Source organism: Tamandua tetradactyla, chromosome 10, assembly GCF_023851605.1.
Source record: "Tamandua tetradactyla isolate mTamTet1 chromosome 10, mTamTet1.pri, whole genome shotgun sequence".
NCBI classification, from domain to species: domain Eukaryota; kingdom Metazoa; phylum Chordata; class Mammalia; order Pilosa; family Myrmecophagidae; genus Tamandua; species Tamandua tetradactyla.
This window is the reverse complement of record NC_135336.1, coordinates 103,168,819-103,188,961: the sequence shown is the minus strand read 5'-3', so window position 1 is coordinate 103,188,961 and position 20,143 is coordinate 103,168,819. Positions and strand designations below refer to the sequence as shown.

The window sequence follows — 20,143 nt, the reverse complement described above, 5'->3', positions numbered from 1 at the left end:
CAAAGATGTTTTGTATTAATTTAAGTGTTTGTTACTGGATAATGTCAAGCCCCTTTTCAATGAAATGTCCTGCATTTGGTTGTCACACCTGTTAAATATAAGACTCCTTTTCTTTTGATATTCTGAGAAGGGCCTTAAAAGGTTTACATCCTTCAATATGGAGATTTAATTGCTTTACCTATAATAAAAATAATCCCTATAAAATTTAGATTGTAGATATTTCAAAGCCAAAAGAACTATTGGATGGTGATGCAAAGGTTGCAGTTCAAAACAGTCCTCCATTTTTAATATAATGTGCATGGCATTATGACTTATAAAATCCTGGTTATCATTTTGTGAGGTCTGGTTTTTGCTGCCCTGCAAGGACTGTCTTTGAGCTTACTTTATGACTTAACAATTCTGTGTGTGTATGTATTAAATATGAATAGGGCAGCATACCCCTTTGCACTAAATGGTCACCAGGAAGGAAGACTCAGATTCTGTTTTGAGCAGGATACTGGAATGAGGTGCCCCAAGCTGACTCATTCCCATTTTCGGTGAGCCCAAATCTGTCATGAAGCTGTGGACAGCCACGGCATGAGGCAGGAGACAGCGTCATGCTACAGTCATTTCCAGTTGCTCAGGCCATTGGCAACCCCTGATGTGTTATTCCTAGAAGGATCCTGAGTCCCTTCCCCCAGTCTCCGATGAGTCTGCCAGGACCTTCCCTTCATTACAGAGACGGGGCAGGTAGGGCCAAAGCTTAGGGTTACTAGTGGTTCCCCCTCCACATTACAAGGTCCACCTTCCTTTGCAGCCATCACTTGAAACCACACAAGCAACCCAAGACAAGGAAAGGAAAATAAGTGTCAGGACTCTAGTGTTAGGGATCCTAAACACAGCATCCATCGGTCTCCCTCCCCCACCCGACTCCCTCACCCCGTTCCCTGATTTCTGCCAATGATTCAGTAAACACAAAAGGACTGCTGGATACATTTTCTTAGGGTAGTCCTTGTTTATTTTCCTAGTCTGCTTCAAACAGATACCACGAACAGTTTTGCCAGGTACAGGTTCATGAAGGCGGTTACACATGAGGGCAAAAAATAGTTGCAGTTTTAGAAAATTAAGATAATGCTTTCTTCTCAGTGATTTTTTTTACATTGTTAAAGATCCCGGCATGACAATGTCATAAAAATTGCAAATAAAGTCAACATCTTCATGACTTTCTTTTTACCCTCGAATACTAAATTATTATCTTATGATTATGGATGATCTGATACAATTTCAGAGGGTAAGAATCTGTTTCTGATAGAATGCACAGACAACTGGCAAGGAAAGCATGAAAGCAGATATCCAGCATTTACAGGCCATGGGAACTTGGGCAAATACATCACAGCTGCCCAAGACCTCAATTTTCTTATCTACTAGCTGAGGCTGTTGGAGAGGATGACCTCAAATATGCTAACCACAATACCTCCAGGGTCTTGTTCATCTTCACATCCCTAATCTTTGAAATGACGACTAATCAATCGATTAATTCGCCAACACAACCACAGCTATTAGAAATGGTACCTCTCTTCGATAAGCCTGTATACGCACACCTCTTGCTTCTCAGTGCATCAGTGCAGTCAAAATAGTGCCCTCATGGGCACTATATCCACCAAAATGGCTGGACACCTGCAGTCTATACAGCCATGGGGCTCAGCCCTGCCTCCATATCAAAATCATCTTGGAAACTTAAAAAGTAATACCAACGTCTGGGCTCCATCTCAACGAATGAATTAGAATCTTGGGGAGATGGGGAGGTGGTGGAGTAAAGAGGAACTAATCTGTATTTTCTAACCTCCCTGGGTGGTTGGAATGGGCATCCCAGGTTGAGGATCACTGTTGTCAAAATTACAGCCATTAAATGAATGGTGAAGGCTCCAGTTGTCTAAATCAGACATTTCTAGAACATTCCACTCCCTACCCTAAAACAGCTGCCTCGCTGGAGACTTCTCTATCATTAGTGTCACTCTACGCCCAGTCATAGGTCCTGAAAGCTTGGACTTTCTTCTGCATTTTGTCCCCTTTTCTTGGAAAAGGCAAGATTTTCCAATCTTCATGCTAGCAGACAGTTGTCCCTTTAGGCAATTTAGTTCCCCTCCACTTTGGTCTGTAAGAATTGGATCTTTGAACCCTGTCCTTTACTCACTCCCATAGTCCAGATCGACTCACTGCAGCTCCGACACCCACTTTTTGTCTATTCCCTGTACCCTGCCCTTAGTTCAATTCAAGCCTGGCAACTGGGTTGCTTCCTAACTGCCCCCCTGGCCACTGGTGTCCGCCTGCATCAACTCACCTGAGCACCACACCCAACCCTCTTGCCCAAACAGCCCTCACCTCATCCCACCGTGCCCAGGCTTAGAAGCCTTCAGAAACTTCTCGTTGCCTGTGGATAGATATAGCAGTGAAATTTGCTGATGTTGATTCTTTAGGTAAGAATCTGAAGGTTCTTAATGAAGGAGTTTCTTCTCTTTTGCCTTGCAGCAGAGAGCGAGCTATTCACCCCCAGAGGGTCTTCAGTATCTGTCTGCCTGGAGGGGAAGGAGAGATTTATTATGAGAGACATTCGAGGTGAAAGTTTCAGACATGCAGGTGGGATTGTGGAGCAGGATAAGAAATCATTCCTTTAACGCCGTCTGGATTTATCCAGCATATCCTTTTACTAGCACCTGACAAGCCTGGAGCCTCAGCTCAGAGAAGTGTTCCCTTTCTAGAGAAGAGAGAAGAGCCTTGTTGGCCATTAAGCTTCAAATAGGGAGTTTGGAGTTAGGAGGAGCAGAACTTAACATAAGGGAAAGCTCGCTCCTGGGGCCCACGGATTGGTGGGAGAGAAAAAGGGAGAGGTTGTCAGCAAATAAGGTGTGGGCCCACTACCTTCTCCAGCTTCCACCCAGACTGCAGGGCAGTGAGGCCCACCTCAGGGCAGTGGGGGGTGGTTCTTGCACCCCATCCCTCTTGAGGGCCCTGGAAAGCACAGTCCAGGCTGGCACAGGGAGATACATGTGTTCTCATGTGGCGTGGACTCTAGAGTTGAGATCCCAGGGACCTCGCTGGGCAGGGGTAAGATCACAAAGTGAAGCCAGCTTGGGGGAAGGAGTGGCGAGCCTCAGTGTGAACAGAAGGTGCCAAGACAACTCCAGACAAGGGGACCCACCAGCCACAGCCTCAGCCACAAATGCCAGCAGAGCAAGTAGCACCCAGAAAGCAGAGGCGCCTTCCCCAGAAACCCAAGCCTCCTCCAGGAGACCAGTGCTTCTCAAAAGTGCAGGCCACTTCGGGAGCGTGAACTGCTTGTTACCAGTCACAACGGTATGAGTACAGAAATTGAGAGCAAGCAGTAATCCAACAGAGAACACGTATGTCGGTGCAGTCGAATAATTTACATTTGAGTTTGCATTTTTGTATGTCTTTTTCCACCTCATTTTTTTTTTAATAATTTACTTTTCATAGGTTTCACAAATATCCATTAGCAACATATTGGGAATTTAAAGAAAAAAAATGGTGCTTCCTTAGGATGAGTTTGAGAAACTCTGCCATCAGCCACACCCACTCCCTTACCAGGTGCCCTCTTGGGGGGGGCGGCAAGGGGAGGGCTACTGAGAATTTTTATCCAGCAGAGACCCAGGCTTGCCCAAGGAGCCTGTTTAATTTATTGGATCAGACCAAAATTTCTACACCAGATCTGGTAAAAAATAATGATAATAATATTTTTCCCTGCCCATCCGTGGGAAATAACAGGAAGCTCAGAGTCACTGAAGAAATTATATTTCTCTGCACATGCAAAGAGTGATGTGAATTTAAAGTGTGACCCCTTTACATAGGTATTTGGGTCTCACATGCTCTGGGTCTGGGTTTTCATTCTAATTTAACATGCACCATTTTCTTACACGAATCCCCCAGAGACCCAGGATTCTCTCCTCACCTCATCTGTCACTGGGTGGAGCCTACCATTTTCATTTGGAAAGAGAGAGCATCTCAATAAGTGCCTATTGATTCATCGCCCTCTGTCATCACATCCTAAACCTCAGGTAGGCCTATTTGTGACCTAACTTACCTCCTGGTGCCTAAATATGGCCGACACAGTATATATCCAGCCCCGGATGCCTATGGCCCACTCTGAACTCACCCACAGCTGCAATGAACTGTTCCCTCTCATATCAACAACCTTGTGTGACAAACACCTCCTCCCCAGCTTCTCAGCAGAAGACTTTCCCACGTGCCCTGGAGCCCCCTGAGCCCATGGGCAGGGCCGCTAGAAGCCTGGGGATTGGTTGCCCAGATGCAGACCTCAGCCAATGAGGGACGGCAGTGGGTGGAGTGCTGTCCAGCTTCCCCGCCTCCCCAGAGGCTCCATTGGAACTGCGTCTTGCAGGCTCTTAGCGGGCTTCCTGGGATTGAGCCCCGCTGCCCTCAGGAGCAGTGTCCCGCCTATTAACAGCCTCTTTATTGTCTGGCCCCCTTCCTCATCCCTTTTCCCCACTCCCTCACTCATGCTTTCTGGGGTCACTTCCCTAGATAAACTGCCTGAACCCAAATTCTTGTCTCAAGCCTGGATTCTATGCAAGCCCAAGACCCCATCGCGGTGGGCTGTTTGTGGTCCATGTTTGCCCAGGCTGCTCTCCTGTCAGCGGTACATGCAGAAGCCAGCTGCCTCCCCAGTGAAAGGAAGCTGGGGATCCCATCCAGGCCGGGAGCAAGGGCCAGATGGCATGGCCAGCGTCAGGCACCAGAACTCAGGGGCACCAAGACACAGGAAGAGCTCGAAGCCCACCCAGTGAAAGGAAGCTGGGGATCCCATCCAGGCCGGGAGCAAGGGCCAGATGGCATGGCCAGCGTCAGGCACCAGAACTCAGGGGCACCAAGACACAGGAAGAGCTCGAAGCCCACCCAGTGAAAGGAAGCTGGGGATCCCATCCAGGCCGGGAGCAAGGGCCAGATGGCATGGCCAGCGTCAGGCACCAGAACTCAGGGGCACCAAGACACAGGAAGAGCTCGAAGTCTACCCTGTGCAGAATTGGAGAGCCTGAGAGCTGGGGAGGTCCCGTCTTCTTGCAACCCAGCTGATGAGGCAACTTGCGGCAAAAGAAGTGGCAACTTTGTCACTTGTTGCCTAAAAATATATGAGGTTCCCTGTTATCCCATAATGCATCACCAAGGCAAAGGTGGGGCGGCCCTGTCCCCTTACACAGCAGGAGAAGTTTCTCCTCCTTTGTGGCTCCTTCACGGGACATTTTAACAAAGTAAGGCAGGAAAAGAGGAGACAGAAGTGCTGGAAAGTCGGGGTAACACGCACAGGTTTAACCCTGAATCACCCGTGGATGACCAGGCTGCAAGCACCACTCCCCTCCCAGATCTGAGTATAATACACAAGGCAATGGGGACCACTGGCTCTTGAGAACATCAGAGCACATCTGCCTGTCTGCAGGTGTCAAAGATGGTGAAAGAAAGCATCGTCAGTCATGATGTTTGTCATGCAGCCTCTTGCATAGGTGGCATAACTCAGTCCTGTTCTAGTTCACATGCCCTTCCATTAGGAGACTAAGCACATGATACCAGTTATGTTCGTCTCTGTCTCCTGCCAGCCTGTGCTTTTCTTGAGTTAGTTTTGTCCTATTTCTCTTAGCACTTGCAGAGTCGGCACATGGGAGATATTGAATGTTTTGGTTTGCTAAAGCTGCCGGAATGCAATATATCAGAAATGGATTGCCTTTTACAAGGGGATTTCTTAAGTTACACATTATAATTCTATGGCCATGAAAATGTCCAAATTAAGACACCAGCAAGAGGCTATCTTCTCAAAGGAAAGGCAGCTGGCATCCAGGGTTGCTCTGTCACATGGAAGGCACATGGCGACATCTGCTGTTGTTTTCTCCCAGGCTGGTTTCAAGTGGCTCTTTCAGCTCCTGTGTATCCTTCTGGCTTCTCCTGGGGTATTTCCTCTCTTAGCATCTCTAAACTCTCTGGGCTCTCTTAAAGGAGTCCAGCAAGCTGATTAAAATCTACCTTGAATGGCGGGTCACACCTCCATGGAAACAACCTAATCAAAGACCCAACCCAACAATAGGTCTTCCTCCATGAGATTGAATTAAAAGAACATAGACTTTTCCAGGGTGCATAACAGTTACAAGGCAGCACACTGAATACATGTTTTTTAAATTGGGTTGGAATGAATTAAATTGGGTTTACTTTGGCTTGGATTAATATACACTAGAATTAGGAAACAAAACATAATGCAGAATAGTGTGTGTGACTTTGTCTTTTCTTTTAAAATACATGTTTATTTTTTTTAATATACATAAATATATATCTATATATACTTCCACATATGACATACGCTCATATGCAGTCTTTCTGATGGGTCTGATCAAGGCATACTGATTTGTCTTCATTGTATTAATCAATCAGGTCCAGAGCTCTGTTAATTTATAGCCATATACACCAGATAATTCCAAATAATCAACAAGGACAGGGAACCCCAGCGCTCAGGGCCTCGTAGTTCAGTCCTAAGGGAGAAAGAAAAAAAGCAAGAGGGAAAGAGGACTACTTATCCAAAGTGTTCCATTTTAAGGGGTGGTTTCCTTGTGTCTATTACGGCTAGGCCAGCAATGGAGTGCCAAATTGCTAATGAATAGATACTTAGTTGCCCATGTTCCCTTGGCAATTAAGATTAAAGGTGCATACTTTTTATGATATCCTCCCATCCGAATAACCCATTATAGCAATGTCTTTCCCCTGAAATATTCCCTTCCTTGCCCACCCCTTCTGTGGCTGTTTCAGAGACTGAGCGCCTCTTCTCGAGTTCCAACAGATCCAGGTCAGCCCCCAAGTCCGACTGGGGACCCCATCGCCCCAGACCAGCCCACTTCTGTAGAGTTAACTGTCTGTGTCTATGGGGTCTATCACCAAAGTAGTTACATTCTTTCACTACCCAAGTCACTGGGCTTTTTTTTTAACAATCCTTGGAAAGGATCCCAGCTTAAGAAGGAATGAAACTCAACATTCAGCCAAATATAACTTTTGAATAATTTAAATGAGAGCTACTTAAGTCTTCTGAAAGCAACTCTGAGCCTGTGTTCTCCGATGTGAACAGAAAAAAAAAAATTTATGCACCAATGTGCAGAATTTGAGCCTATGCAGATGGCATGTTTTGCACCATAGGCTGTTGTTACCATTTTGGCAGAAGCATTTGTGTGCTGCCTGTGTGCAGGGTTTCCCACCACCACACGTTTGGCAGCTCCAGCATCGGGTTTTGCTTGGGGATAGATCTCTAAGTTATATTACCGTAAAATCCATCATCAGATTTTCCTGGGTTTTCATTTCTCCTCATTTTAACTAAATTCATCAAAGACAGCTACCATAAGGAGCTGGGCTCCTTAGCCTCTGTTTAGCCAAAATGTCCCAAATCTGTGACGGCCATGTGACTCAGAAAAATAGAAAGCGAAAGGATTTAAAGAAAGAGTAGAGCATGGTAATGGGGAAAAGCAATGCAAAACTCCCAAAGTACATGAGTAAAATCACTCTATTTAAAATGTTAAAAAAAAAAAAAAAGAGTAGAGTATTTACATATTTTGTGGAGAAAGATAAAGCTTAACCAGCCATCCATTGAGCAACTTCCTTTTGTCTAGGGCCATGAGCACAGCACTGCATAACACACACACACACACACACACACACACACACACATACACAGAGGGTCCAGCTTCCCCATACCCTATTGAAAAATTCTTGCTAAGTACACACAACCAAACAGTCTCCTTTGTTTGGTGCAATTGGGAGTACAAAGATGCAGAACAAAATGATTTCAGTTTTCAAGGAGCTTCCTTATAAGGAAGCTAGGAAACACCTACATAAGAATCTATAAAAGCTTCAGTGGCTAAGGGATTTCAAACGGAGTCAAGAGATTATCCTGGAGGTAATTCTTATGCATTATATAGATATCTCCTTTTAGCTTATGGTGTATTGAAGTGGTTGGAGGCAAGTACCTGAAACTGTTGAGCTGTGTTCCAGTAGCCTTGTTTCTTGAAGATGATTGTATAATGATATAGTTTTTACAATGTGACTGTGTGGTTGTGAAAACCTTGTGTCTGTTGCTACTTTTATCCAAGGTATGGACAGATGAGTAAAAAATATGGATAAAAAAATAAACAAATAATAGAGGGGACAAAGGTTGAAATAAATTGGGTAGATGGAAATGCTAGTGGCCAATGAGAGGAAGGGGTATGGGGTATGGTATGTATGAGTGTTTTTCTTTTTTCTTTTTATTTCTTTTTCTGGAGTGATGCAAATGTTCTAAAAAAATGATCATGGTGATGAATACATAACTATGTGGTGATGTTGTGTTTATACACTATGTATGGAATGTTTGTGTGTTAAGATTTATCAATTAAAAAAAAAGAATCTACAAAGGGATGCTTAAGATAAGAGCTAGAGAAGTAAAACAAGAACCTCTTACAGGAAGCCCACCTTGGTTTCAGGTATCAGAAGAGACCTCACTTGTAGCTGAACTGGAGAGACACACCTCTCTTCCTGAATTCAGTATGCTTTGGTTGAGCACTGAGTTGTGTGCCCTGCCCTCCAGGAACCAGCTGGTCTAGTGGGGGCGAGAAGTGTGCTCGCTTGTCATTGCAGGGCAGCCAGGAAAAGTAACGTGAGAGAGAAACTCATGCACCGTCTCCGCTGGAGACCCACTCCTAATATCCAGAGGCAACAAAAAGATGCAGAGAAGGTTTAGAACACTGGGCAGAGCCACTTAATTTTAAATAGGCTCAAACTTTTCTGTCTAGGAAGCCTTATTTAGAGGTCTAAGCGAAATCTAAGTGAGACAAAGGATTCGTAGTGACATGACAATAAATTAGGTCACTGTGTGGATTGAACTCAGATGTCTTGGAATACAAATGTCATGGATTAAAGTTGAACCCACTTTAGAGAAATATTCATTATTACCCTTACCAGATAAAATCCAAACATACACATTTATACTGGGAGCAGAGGAATAAAATATATTTGACCCTATTTAGCACACATTTGGATTCTGTTGTGGTCTTTCTTGAGTTAAGACTTGAGAATTCAACCCAAGCTTCATAAACATAAAGATGCTACTTTATTAAAAGGCTAGCAATGCCTCCTAAAGAGTTACAATGTGCTTAAGGAAAGATAAAGTATTGAAGTCTGACTTAACACCATTAAGAAAATTGGATATAAAGTCAAGTGAAATTATGTTCTGGGGTCTTCCCCCCCAAAATCTGTATTTCTTTGGGATTATTTCAAGGCATCAGAATTCTTTTCTTGCTGTCTTGTCTACTCTGTCTCACACACCAGCATTTTGTTATCTATTTACACAAACCATTGCTTGGCTGTAAATGCACCTCACCCTTTCACTTGTACTGTGGACTTCTCAACACCACGACAGCCCACCTTTTCTCTTCTGCAGTGTTCCCAAAGTCTCTGCAATACCATTCAATGTAGGAGGCTTAGAATTACTCTTGCAATCGTTTGTTTCAGCTCAGTTGTTGCTAATTCACCTTTGAAACAATTTAAGATATGGCTGATTTTTCTGTAGTTTATATAATTCCAGTGTATAAAGTAGATATTCCAATAGTTGTGGATGAATTCACTGATTCTGAAAAATTGAGAATTCCACCCAAGTTCCGTAATGTATGAATGATTTTACGTATTTCTAGTAAAAGGCTAGCAACACCCCTTAAAGAGTTTATAATGCAAGCAACAAACTAGGCTTTCAGATTGGATTTTAAATGTGGTTTACATACCCATGAGTATCACTGCACGATACAATTTAAATTATAATAATGAGGGGGAAAGAAAGGGAAAATACACAGAATTAAAATTTGATTTTTCTTATAATTTACTTATTTGAAGCTTATTCCTATTGCATGTTTACTACTTCTGTTTCACTTTGTTTCAATGGAATGTCTTCAGCTTTCTGATAAAATATTGCTTTATTTTTAATATGAAATACAGCAACTATCTTAGTTACTTTTTAAAAAAATTACTGTTGTATATATATATTTATTTTTTTCAGTCACAAACGGAAGCAGCTTGTTAGGCAAAAGAAAATGAGCTCAGTAGAAACTACAGGCATTTCTGATAATATTAAACAAGGCTGCTTTAGAGACCTTTTGTTCACATCACACAGGCCTTCAACTGCTATCTCATCTTATTATGAGAGTTAAATAAATTCACTTGTAATAATGTTTTTTTTTAAAAAAAAAGAGTCTAGAGTAGAAAAAACAGTGGAGAGTGGGATATATAAATTCAGTTAATAGAGAGCAATTACGCCATAAGAACTTCCCCACTTTCTTTTATTAACTGACTGTATTTTAACTTGAATCATCAACAAACTCTACAAGATGGGCACCTCGTAGCAGCGCTACATAATTTCTTCCCTCCTCGAAAGTCCCTTTATAAGACAAGGCACATTTCATCATCACCGTAAATAGCGTCCTTTCAGAACTCCGGAGGCGCTTTCCTTTCTTTGACTCTTTCCCCACCTCCTCTCCTACCCAGCCCTCCCCCGCCTCTCAACTGAACCACACCTCTCTAGAAATACTCTCTGGCTTAATGAAAACCATATTTAAAAAAAAAAAATGTTTGCATGACCCGCTGAAGCGCCTGGACAATCTTTAATGTCAGCTTCAGACGACACGTGTCTTATGAAAGTCTGGGGCCCCTGCTCGTCTGGCAGACGGAGCTCTGTCCCACATCTTTATGAGAAAGAGGGACAAAACTTCTGGTTTTGGCATTTTATGTTGGAGTCTGTTTTAAGCGAGGAGGAAAAAAATAGCAACGTAGAGTCTAGACAGAAGAGATGGGGTTGAAATCTGGAAGCCATTCACCCCCGGCAAGGGCAGTGGCTGCCCCACGGCACTGCAGGATCACCTTACACGGCCTAATTACACATGAAAAATGTACACATCATTTCTCTCAACTGCTTGGAAAAATAGATGCTCAGATGGCACTTTTGGACTGTGGCAGCCAGTTGTATATTCTGGATTTTGCAATGTGATTTTTATTCCTTTCACACACACACAAGGTTTAAATGTATCCTAGATTTGGCAAATTGTCATATTCTAAGATCATTTAGATGTGAAAGAACATTGGGTGTGCGATGAAATTAGATGCATTTCTATTTCGAAGACTTTGCCCACTGTTAAGATAGAGACTGTGACGTCCTCAGGCTTATTTCAGGATCTGATTTATGCTTTGAGTCAATTTGTTGTAACAACAATTCATTAAATCATTCACTTGTCCTGCTCCTGCAATTGCAGATTTCTTGCTGGCTACGGTTCTACATTTTATTCAAGACAGTGACTTTTTAAGAATCCCTAAATCTAGCGGGTTTTTTTTATTTTTTGTGAGAATTCAAAACATTTTTCACAGATATCAGCATTTAATGACATTACGTGTCTGAGACTAAAGAAGGAGATGAGATTGTAGCCTCAAATTGAATCTGCAGAGTGTGTACTTGCACTGGAGCTGATGTTGTAGCATTTCTTAATAAGAAAAACGAAGGGATAGAAGAAATTTAGAAATCTATTCCTACCTAACAAGAGTGTGTTTGTATCTGTGTGTGAGAGAGAGAGAGGGAGAGAGACAGACAGAGAGAAAAACGGGTTTATAAAGTGAGAAATGAAATTAGATTTAGTGACTTGCCCAAAGTCACACAGTGGCATTTACGATTGAAACAAAATTGTCTCCTCTACTCTCCAGCATTCCCTAAGGAAGCTAAACAGAAAAAAATAAAAGTATTTTATTCAAATAGTGGTATACATGACGGGCAAGCATTATAACTTGTTTTTATACTTTCTGCATTTTCTCCTTGCACATCACCATCCTTTCCCCAAAACTTTGTTTTGGACTTATAAAGTCATTCAACTTTACAGTTAAATGTTTTGTTTGAGCTTGATAGGCAAGGTGAATGATCTGTCTTTGGAGGTTGTGAAAAATAGGAAAGCAATGTCTAGATTAGGGATTTCAGAGTTTAAGAGTGACAGCTGACTTTATGGCTGCTTCCAACAGGTGTCCTCCCTTACAGCCAGGTAAAGGAAAGGTAAATGTACTTCCCTTTACAGTAATAGCAGAATCTTGTGAGGATTGAGGGCGACTTTATCATGTTTACTGGAAAGTATTGGACTGAAATGGAAGAACAACTGGGGAGAACGATGGAGAGGGGAATGGAAGGCCTGTAGAGGGGCAAGTTTTAGTGCCTGGACATCCATGCCCAGTGTCTATGTAGAGCCAGGTGCACGGAGGGGCCAGAAGGAGGGCCGCAGGTCCTGGTCCCCATGAGGCGATCCCCAGCCCCAGTGAAGGTTGCAACTTCCTTCTGCAGTGGGACCCCTTCTTTGGCCCTAGACCCTCTTGGCTGCTTGATGAAGCACATGGTGGCTTCTCTGGAAATGTTTTTCAATTCACAGCATAAGATTTCACGGCAAATCCATGATATTGAGACCAGGTATCAATAATATCAAAAAGCAAATTTGTGGTTTTATGTACACACTTTGTTAAACTAGTGTAAAACAACAACAATCAATTGGTGCGTGTGATAATTATCCTGACATCAAGCCTGATGAAGGTAACCCATATCTCCAGATATTGGCCACAACTGTAATGTGATATGAAAATCACATTACCATTATGTGACTTGTGTTGGTGACAATTTCACAAAGACTGCTTATGATAATATGGGTCCTAGCAGGTTTTGCCTCATGTACACATGCTGAATATCAGTGAGGTGATAGTGAAATTAGAGTTTGCTTGTTTGGTTTTTATCTCATCCAGACTCATCAACACCAGGTTACAAACCCATGCCTTTGGAGAGCTCTTTTAAAAAGCCTTTCATCAAGAGCCTCACTTTTACCACCACCAGAAAGTGGCAGGAGAAAGTCCCATGCCCACAGCCTTTCCCCAAAATCCCACTGCCCACCTTTGCTTGTGGCACCACCAGCATGGCGGCTTGCTTACCACCTTGGCTCAAGTCTTGAAACTGGAAAACATCACCCAGGTCCTCAAGCTTATTCCTCTGCCTCTAAACAATATTTTATTTAAACTCTTCATAGCCTATTCATTCATTCAGTAATGCTTTCGCTCAATAAATATTTGTTCAATACAAACTGTCTTAGTTTGCCAAGGCTGCTATGATGCACGCCACACATTGGTTGGTTTAAACAACAAGCTTTTTGTTTCATGGTTTTGAAGTCTAAAAATCCAAAATTAAGGGATCAGCAAGACTTCATTTTTCCCCAAAGTCTGTAGCTTTCTGCAGCTGGCTTGTTACAACCTTGGGTACTTGGTTTCCCTTTCTGCCTCCCATCACATGGCCATATCCTTGATCTCTTGCTTGGTTTTCTCTGACTTCTGGCTTCTCTTTAGAAGACTTCAATAATGTAGGTCAGGGCTCACTCTGATTCAGTTGGGCCATACCTAAAGGGGATCTTTAAAGATCCTCATCCCAAATGTTTCCACACTTTAACAGACAGTACTATTCACAGATGGGTTCACACCCACAGGGATACAGAATAAGACAAAGAGTGTGTCCTTGTTGGGAACATGACTCAACCTACTCCAGCGACTCTGTGCTATACACTGTACATGGTGCGGGGCCAGCACCACACCATGAATGAAACAAAGTCCGGGCTCTTGTGGAGCTGACATTCCAGGTTGGGTGGATGGGGAGAGAGACATAAACAAATAAGCATAGTTGAGTGTGCTGAGCTAAGACAAAGGCAGGTGAGGGGACACTGAGGCTAGGGAAAGGGCTGGGGTCAAGGAAGACTCAGATAAGGTGACCGTTGAGCAGAAGGAAGGAAGGGATGATGCCAGAGAGATGTTTGGGGTCATAAGGAGGGACTATGCCTGGAAGGTTTGAGGAACAACAGGGAGGCAGGAAGAACAGAACATCAAGAGGAAGAAGAGCCTGGTGGAGGCTCTTCTGAGGTAGAGGGTCCACAGCCTGTGGGCTGCATGGACCTTATCAACACTGGATGAAGAGCCACTGGAGGAAAGGGACATGAGCAGAATCACAATGCGGTCTGACCCAATTGAGGAAAGCTTCCTGGAGGCATAGAGAAACAGAGACTGGGGCAGGAGAGGAACCAAGGAGAGAGGTAGGGAAAAGCCATTGCAATAGAGCTGGAGACAAGGTGAATGCTTGGGCCAGAAAGAGGGTATTATGGATTGAATCACATCCCCAAAAAAGTTATGCAGAAGTCTGACCTCCTGTTCTTCAGAATGGGAACTGGCTTGGAAATAGGGTCATTGCAGTTGAGGCCAATATGACTTGTGTCCTCACAGGAAGAGGGAAATTTAGACACATAGCATGCACAGGGGAGATGGCCACATGACTGTGGAGGCAGAGATTGAAGAGCTATAGCTACAAGCCAAGGAATGCCAATGATGGCCATCAAGGACCAGAAGCTGGAAAAGGCCAGGAAGGAGTCTTCTCTAAAGGCTTCAGAGGAGGCACAGCTCTGCCCATACCCTAATTCCAGACTTCTGGCCCCAGATCTGTGAGGCAGTAAATTTCTGTTGCTTTAAGCTGCCCCATTTGCAGTACTTTGTTACAGCAGCCCTAGAAACCAAAGATAGAGGGCTAGAAATAACCTCTCTGAGTCCGATTCTGGACTATTGTCTTGTAAGGACACCAGGGAGAGCTGTGGAAAGGGGAGCAAAAACATCAACTGCAGGAGCTTCTTCTAACATGATAGTCCATGTGTCCCTCAGCATGGATTGTTAAGTAACGCAGGGAAACCCATACCTTAGACTACTGTCACCACCAAAAATGATTCCTTAGGGTTAGGAACTACACGGATGCATAGGCATTGGTCAAATGTCATCCAACTCTATGCAGGCTTATTGTTATGGGTTAAACTGTCTCCCAAAAAGATACATTGAAGTCCTGATCCCCAGGACCTCAGGAGGTGACCTTATTTGGAAATAGGATCATTACAAATAGTAAGTTAGGAAAGTTAAAATGAGCCACAGAATAGTAGAAAATAGTTGCAACATACGTAGCTATCAAAATACTCCCTAGAAGATGAAAGGAGTTCTTGAAAATCAAAATAAAAACAGGCAACCCAATAGAAAAGGGGCAATGTAAGTACCAGTTGTTACAAGAAATTCAGATGGCATGTAAATACATGAAAAATATTACACTTGAAACTATTTGTCAATCTATTGGATATTACTATGCATCCAATAGATTGACAAATAGTTTCAAGCATAATGGAACTGGAAATAGGTTAAAAAAAAAAAGAGGTCATACTGGATAAGGTGGGCCCTCAACCTGATACGGCTGGCATCCTCAAGAAGGGGGGAGGAGACAGGCAGACAGACATGTCAACGTCACATGATGACTGAAGTAGAGAACACCATGGATTGCTGGCAAGCCACTGGCAGAGGCCAGGAGAGAGACAAGGGACAGATTCTCCCCTGCAGCCTTCAGATGGAGCACAGACCTGCCAAGAGCTTGACTTCACACTTGTGGCCTCCACAACTGTGGAAGAGACCATAAATTTCTGCTATTTCAAGCCATCCTATTTGTGAACTTTTGTTACAGTAAAAGAGGGATAACCCATATCATAGACTAAGCCTTAGGAAACTAAGGCATTTAATATCTGACCATTTTATTCTATGTAAATCATACTTAACTAATAAATAGATTAATTAATTAAACCTAGATCAGGCATCATATGAGCCTTGGGATTTCCCCAGGCCTGTTTCTGAATTAAATATGTGGTATTTATGATATGAACTGCACTCTTCTCAACACATTGCATATCTTAATATAGTTCATCTTCACAATGACCCTATCAGATAGAAATTATTATTATCTTCATTTTTCTAATGAAGAAACAGAGGCACAGAAAGTTTAGAAAACTTGGCCAAATTCTTGTAAGCTAGGAAGCTGAAAAGCCATGATCTCCTAAGCCTCCCTCCCACAGAGGCTGACTCTGAGAATCAAATGAGAGGCAGATGCAAGAGGCACCAAAGAGCACACAGAGCCTTGTCCAACATGTGGTGACAACATCAGGCCACAATGCCCCCTTCTCAGGGCCATTTTCCCCATGAGGATTGGAATAGCTGGCCAGTGGTGAGAATCCTACAAAAATCCTAGTAAAGGTAACCACCCCAAAATGTTCCTCTGCAAATGAATAATTACTCTAATTACCCTTTCCTAATAGTCCTGTTTTCCATCCTCGTAAGCATTACTTTTGCTGTTTCCTAAACTTCATCCAATTTTCCTACATCCCTCTAAAATTTTTTAAACAGTATTGACCTTCAAAGAAAAACTGAGGTAGTTTGCAACAAAAGATGTTTCAATAAGACCTGCAAAATATGGAACAGGTCATCGGAAGATTTTGATATCTAAGAGTTGTAGATGGGTCACCAAAGCCCTGGCTTAGCTCTCTAGCTTTTATTTCCCAGTGTTTAGTCATCAATGATGAAAACACTTCTGTTACCAAACCAGAGGTCCTGGAGTCTGTGATATCAAGACTATAAGCTAAGATCAGTTTTGGAGATTGATGCTCCTTCAAGACTGGAGAAAGCACTAGACCTCCAGGCCTTCTATGCTGGCAGGGGGTCCTCTTTCTAAGTGGCAGCTAGCAGGCTCCATTCTAGACATGCAACTGCCTTAAGGCCACATGGACTTATTTCGAAAGTCCCACCTCCCTTACCAGGTTGGTATGGTTCAGTGAGAAGAGCACAGCTTTGGCATCAGAAAGTCCCTAAAGGAAAATCCCTCCCCACTGTGAAGTTGTGAAAACTTTAGACAAGTCCTTTAAGCCCTCTGGGCTTTATTCTTCTATCAATAAAACAGAGACAGCAATAAGCTTTTCATAGGATGCTTTAGTTTGCCAGAGCTGCTAGGATAAAAACCATATCATTGGTTGGCTTGAGCAACAGGATTTATTGTCTCATGGTTTCAGAGGGACCAGCGAGGCCATGCTTTCTCCTAATCTGTGGTATTCTGGTACAGAGGTCCCCCATCGCATAGCAGTGTTCTTGGTCTCCTCCTGTGGTTTTCTCTGACTTCTGGCTTCTATATTGTGATGTTTTGAAGCTGCATGCACCCCAGAAAAAGCCATGTTCTTTTACTCCATTCTTATGGGAGCAGACCTGTTGTAGGTAGGACCTTTTGCTTAGGTTATTTCAATTGTGATGTGACCCACGTCATTCAAGGCAGGTCCTAATCCTCTTACTGGAGTCCTTTATAAAAGGATAAAATGCAGGAAAAGACTCCAGAGAAGCTGAGAGCAGACACACAGAACACAGAGAGGAAGCCACTAGAGCCAGAAGCTGAAGCAATGAAACCCAGGAGAGAAGGACCAACAGACACTGACCATGTGCACCGCCATATGACAGAAGAGTCCAAATATTGTCTGATGATACCTTGATTTGTACATTCTCATGCTTCAGAAGTGTAAACTTGTAAGTTAATAAATCCCCATTATAAAAACTATATTGCATTTTGTCTGCTTTAGCAAACTAAAACACATCTCTTCTGAATTCTCCTTGTTTCTGGTTTCTACTAACTGACCATGCCCAAATTTTCCCTCTTAATAAGGTCTTCAGTAATATGAATGAAGACCCAGCATGATTCAATTTGAGCACTAGTACTTTTATTCAAATTGAGCACTAGTACTTTTCCTGAACCACCGTGGCCCCCCCTGAATTTAGTTTTGTGTGCAAAACTATTACTAGTTAACTAGTAATAATAACATCTTAACTAATAATAACATCTTTAGAAGGTCGTATTTACGAAAGAGTTCACAGCCACATGTCAGCTGAACATGTCCTTTGTGGGGGGCATGATTCAATCAGTCACCAATATAGGGCTTCTGAAACTCCAAGGCAATCAGAGGTGAAGATGCCCAGTAGGTAGGACTTACTCAGCAATGTCAGACTGTTTGAAAATGCTGGAAATTCACATCCTGAATGCCACCCTGATGTAAACTGTCATAGGGCCAGACTTGGGTTTCCACGGTTGTCATATACAGGCAGATATAATGACAGTGAGCTGAACTTCTAAGTTTTCCCCAGGAGCAGATTTTCATGTCCTGGGGAAAGAGACAAATGGGATCACTGGGGAGCAGGCAGGAGAGGAAATGACATCATAGAAAGTTGGGGATGCTGAAGGAAAACTTGGCTGACTTGATATTTTGCCTGAGGAAAAACGTTCTGTGGCAGCTTTGAGAGCCTTTAAGGCTGCAGATTTAAGGAACTGGATGAAGAGTTCAACCAGGCCAGCAGATAGCTAATGGGTTTACTCAGAAATAAACCTCTAGTTCTCTCTCTGGAACTTTGATGGCCCTCAACAAATCTTAACAGTGCTGAAGTCTTATGGATCAATCGGTTGTTTTTTCCTACACTAGAATTTATCCCAATACACATAAACTTTATATATAGATGGCTTAAAACCCTTCTAGAAAATGAATGTGTAAGACTAGCCCAAATATATTATCATTAAATTATAGTAATAAAACAGTATGGTATTGGTACAGAAATGGATGGAAGAAACAATAGACAGAATGGTAGTTTGTGTCACTGAAGAAAGGACAATTAGCACTGATTTGCACACAAAACTAAATTCAAGGGGGGCCACGGTGGTTCAGGAAGCAGAGTTCTCGCCTGCCATGCCAGAGACCCGGGTTCATTTCCCGGTGCCTGCCCATATGAAAAAAAAAATTGTAAATTCATGATCACTAAATATGCAAACATAAAAGTACTAGAAAAAAATTAGTGTTTTTATAATCTTTGGTAGGGAAGTCTCAAGACTGAAAACACATTATGAAAGAAAGACTGATATTTGTACCACACAAAATGTAAAACTTTTGCACTTGGCCAAAGATGACACTATGAAAGTTAAATGAAAAATTACTGGGACAAAATCCTCACATCATGCATTAATATTCATAACATGTAAAATGTTCCTACAGATGAGTGAGAAAAGAATAAATAAACAATTGGGCTCATATAGTCAGTGAATATACACAAATATGTCCTGCCTCACTGATAATAAAATTATGTATTCAAAAGGACAATATTTTTCATCCATTGGTTTGGCCAAAGTTAAAAAGAGTAATAACATTTAATGTTGGCAAAAGTGTTGTATTTACAATAGCAACCAAAAGAATCAAATATCTGAGATTAAATTTAACCAAGGATATAAAGCATTTGTACATGGAAAACTCCAAAACATTGCTGAAAGAAATTAAAGAATATCTAAATAAATGGAAGGATAGTCCATGTTCATGGATTGGAGAACTAAATACTATTAAATACCAATTCTATTTAAAGCAATATATAGATTCAATGTACCCCCAATCAAAATTCCAGTAATCTTCTTTGCAGGAATAGAAAAGCCAATTATTAAATTTCTATAGGAAGGTAGGTGGCCCCTGAATAACTAAAAACATCCTTTTTTTTCAGTGTTTTTTTTTTTCAACTATGAGCAATAAGCACAGTTAACACAACATTCAACAACTCCAGATCAGTTTGATTTACACCACTGAAGTTAAAGGCTCAAATCTAAGGGATCCTGCAGAACTCCTGCCTATCACTGCTGCCTGTGAAGACAATGCCTCAATACCAGGGAAGTGATTCTCTCAGCACTGCTCTTGTGAAGGAGCCAGAGCAGAGCTCTGACACCAGCTGATCATCTGAGATGAAACATGATCAGGTTTAGCTGAGATGCCAGCCACCAGCTTTCTTGGTGACATGGCACAATAGAAACATTTCTCAGAAGATGCCATCATGCACAATTTTGGAATTGAATTCACAAAGGCAGAGGTAACTTATCTTAGTTCTCTTAAAGATATTTAGACGCTCTGCCATATTTCTGTAGAATAAAGTTGGAAGATTCACTCTTCCCAATATTAAAACTTATTAAAAAGCTACAATAATCAAAACAGTGTGGTACTTGCATAAGAAGAGACAGATAAACCAATGGAATCAAACTGACAGTTTAGGAGTAAACTCTTACAACATTGGCCAACTGAGTTTTGACAAGGCTGCCAAGTCCACTTAGTGGAGAAAGAAAAGTCTCTTCAACAAATGGTTTTGGGAAACTGGATGTCCATAGACAAAAGGATGAAGATGG

General features: G+C 42.3%; 1 long non-coding RNA gene across 1 annotated transcript; it reads right to left on the bottom strand.

The window, feature by feature from the left end:
• Positions 1–973: 973 nt before the first annotated feature.
• Positions 974–18,114, bottom strand: LOC143648100 (uncharacterized). The gene is made up of 4 exons (XR_013158365.1): positions 17,934–18,114; positions 8,488–8,714; positions 2,362–2,555; positions 974–1,008 (listed from the first exon to the last, which is right to left on the bottom strand). It is a non-coding gene; the product is annotated as an uncharacterized LOC143648100 (long non-coding RNA).
• Between the last annotated feature and the right edge of the window lie 2,029 nt (positions 18,115–20,143).